Below are 3691 nucleotides of genomic sequence, written 5' to 3'. Positions count from 1 at the left end.
AACAGCATGCCAAAAATATACACCATGATCAAATGGGGTTTATTCCAGAGATTCAAAGATGGTTCAACATATGAAAATCAATAAGCATGATACATCCCTTTAGCAGAATAAAGGACAAAAAAAAAATACAATCATCTCAATAGGCACAGAAAAAGTATTTTATAAAATTTAACATCCCTTCAAAAAAATCTCTCAACAAACCAGGCATACAAGGAATATACCTCAACAAAATCAAGACCATATATGACAAACCCACAGTTAACGTCATACTGAATGGGAAAATGTTGATAGCCTTTCCATTAAGAACTGGAAGACAAAGATGCCCACCTTCACCACTCCTGTTCAACATCATACTTGAAGTCCTAGCCCCAGAGCAACAGGAAAGAGAAGTGAAATGCATCCAAATTGAAATAGAAGAAGTAAAATTATCCCTCTTTGCAGATGACACAGTCTAATATCTAGAAAAACCTATAGAATCCACCAAAAAGTTCTTGGATCTGACAACTAAATTCAGTAAAGTTGCAGAATAAAAAACCAACATACAAAAATCTGTAGAATTTCTACAAACTTAGCAGAATTTCTACAAAATAGTGAACTAAGACAGAAATTCAAGGGCAATCTCATTTATAAAAGCTACAAATAAAAAACCTAAGACTAAATGTAACCAAAGATGTAAAAGTCCTCTGCAAGGAAAACTACAAAAAGCTGAAAAAATAAAATGAAGAGTACACAAAGAAATGGAAAGACATCCCATGCTCATGGATCGGAAAATTTAATATTGTAAAGGGCCATACTCAAAGAAATCTACAGATTCAATAAAATTTCTATCAAAATACCAATGTCATTTTTCACAGAAATATTATGGAAATCCTAAAGTCTGTATGGAACCAAAAAGCAGGTTGAATAGACAAAGCAATTCTAAACAAATGAACAACTCTAGAGGCATGACATTAGCTAATTTCAAAATATATTACAAAGAGATAGTTATCAAAAGAGCATGGTACTGGCATAAAAACAGACACATAGACCAATGAAACAGATTATAGAATCCAAAAATAAATCCATGTATTTATAACCAATTGATACCAACAAAAGCACCAAGAACCTACGCTGAGGAAAGGACATCCTCTTCAATAAATGGTGCTAGGAAAATTAGCTATTCATTTGCAGAACAATGAAACTGGACCCCTATCTCTCACCATATACAAAAAAATCAACTCAAAATGGATTAAAGACTTAAATGAAACTATAAAATTAGCAGAAGAAAACAGGGAAAACACTTCAGGATATTGGTCTAGGTAAAGAAAGACATTATGGCTAAGATCTCAAAAGTAAAAGCAACAAAAACAAAAATAAACAAGTGAGACTTGAATCCTGGTACTTCCACAATATCATGCTATTCTTGATAAAGACATGTACAAAATGATTAGTCAGGAAATATTAACAACAAAGTTTTACATGAATATTCTGAAGGTCCACCAGTCCTAGTGGGAGAGTTGGAGAAGTGCTGAGTAATGTTGTGACCATGTGCAGACATCACTCCCATCCGGGTTGTGTTGGTATCACCTCAAGTGCAGTCTGAGGTAGATCTCGTCAGCAACCCTTCCTTAGTTAACTGTAAGTTTGATTTCCAGCAGACTAAGACTCCCAGCCTAGACTCACCAACCCTGGAATTTGTATCTGTTTCAACTAAAGTAGTAGACACTGACACTAACTACTTGCCAATATATATCCTTCTGGGTAAAAGGAAGATAGTCGTTTATAGCGTTGTCACGCCTGCAGCTTAAAATTTTTTAATTTAGCTATCATTAATTGGGTTCCATTTTTTTTTCTTTCTCTCTCTTACTTTCTTTCTTTGTTTCTTTTTCTGCTTTTGAGTAGCCCTCTTGCCCAGGCTGGAGTTCAGTAGCACAATCATGGCTCACTGCAGCCTCGACTTGGTGGGCTCAGGCAATCCTTTTGCCTTGGCCACCTGAGTAACTGGAACTCCAGGTGCATGCCACCACACCTGGCTATTTTTTTTTTTTTAATTTATGGTATAGCTGATGTCTTGCTATTTGCCCAGATTGATCTCGAACTCCTGGGTTCAAGCAATCCTCCCCCCTTGGCCTTTCAAAGTGCTAGGATAACAGATGTGAGCCACCGCGACTGGCCCCCAAACTATTCTTATTGGCAGTAAAATGGTGTGGAGATAGGTGATAGCTAGAGAAAGGCTAGGCAGACAGGTAGGAGGGTCCTCTGACAACAATGTAGTGAACTCCCAGCAGGCCTCTCAGGCTCAGCATTGGTAAACAAGCTCCCTTGTGAGCCTTTCAAGCTAGAGCTTAGGTACTCACTGCTGGGATCAAAAAGCAACCAATCAGCTCACGATTAGGCCCCTACCTCCTGCCAATTGGACCTTCATACTGACCAATCAGAACAGCTACAGCTCACAGCTAGTGCTAGCCAATCAACTTGGACTTAGGGCTATATAAGCACCAGGTTTTCAGCCCCAGATGGGCAAATGCTTCATGTCCTCTCAGTAAATCCTGCTTTCTCACTTTCCAGTGGTCTGTGTCCCTCATTCTTTCTGGGCATGAGAAAAAAACCTCAATCCTGAAGAACTGAGACCTGAAGAGCTGCAGAAGATCATCAGAGCAAGGAGCTGTGTGCCCCCGGAGCCAGTCGCTGGAGCTGGCTGAACCAAGAGGTTGCCAGAAGAAGGCGAGACTCCAAAGCTGAGACACCCCGTGACTAGGCTTGCCAGCCCAACAAACCAGCAACACTCTCAGGGCTTGGCTTGCCAGCCCATTAGAGCCAACACTCCGGGGGCTAGGCTTACCAGCCCCTCAACGACCCTCTCTGGGGCTTGGCTGGCCGACCCACTGAGCTAACCTCCCGAAGCACAGGCTGAACTGAAAAATCTGCCTCAGTGTCATCATAAAATACATTCAACAAGTCCTCCAAAACATTAAAAAGAAAGCATGAAGGTGAAACTGAGACTGATGATGATGATGATCACAATTTAGCCTTGGTAATTTTATAAGATGTATTTGGATTCAGTAGAGTAAAATTAAGTATTCATGCTGGATATGTTTTAAGTGGATTTTGGAAGAATCAGAGTTCAGTGAGCAAGCAGATGCTGTTATTGCTATGCTTTTTTAGTTAACAAATTGAATTTTCTTTAATAAGAGCAGTGAAGTGATTACTATGATCACTTCAAGTATAAGAAACAAAGTTGGTATTAAGTTAAATATATATTACTTTTTATTATTGAATCTAACACATAACTAATTATAGAAAGCACCATTATCTGATATACCACTAGGAAAAAAATGCTTCCAGTTAATCTGTGATGAAATGTTTATTCATCACTTAGAATTTTTTATACTTATTAGAAGAGTTCTTTCAGACTTTTTTAGATATATATTTACTGTATACTTTCTTATGTGTATATAAAAAGGAATATGTTAGCAAAATAAACCAGTAAAGATATTTCCAAACCACCTTGTATTTACACATTGATCTTCTAAATCAAATTTTGACCAAGCATCATTTTTGTCTATGACTTTCCACACGTGACCTCCTTTATGATATCAAAGCTGGTGTTATGCACATCATTTAAAAAGCACTCCCATGCAAATCAAAACCACACTGAGACACCACCTAACTCCAGTCAGAATGGCAATTATCAACAACTCAAAAAATAACA

Source organism: Carlito syrichta, unplaced genomic scaffold (genome assembly GCF_000164805.1).
Source record: "Carlito syrichta isolate Samal-C Ts95f unplaced genomic scaffold, Tarsius_syrichta-2.0.1 Scaffold302900, whole genome shotgun sequence".
NCBI lineage: Eukaryota > Metazoa > Chordata > Mammalia > Primates > Tarsiidae > Carlito > Carlito syrichta.
This window is presented reverse-complemented; position numbering follows the sequence as displayed.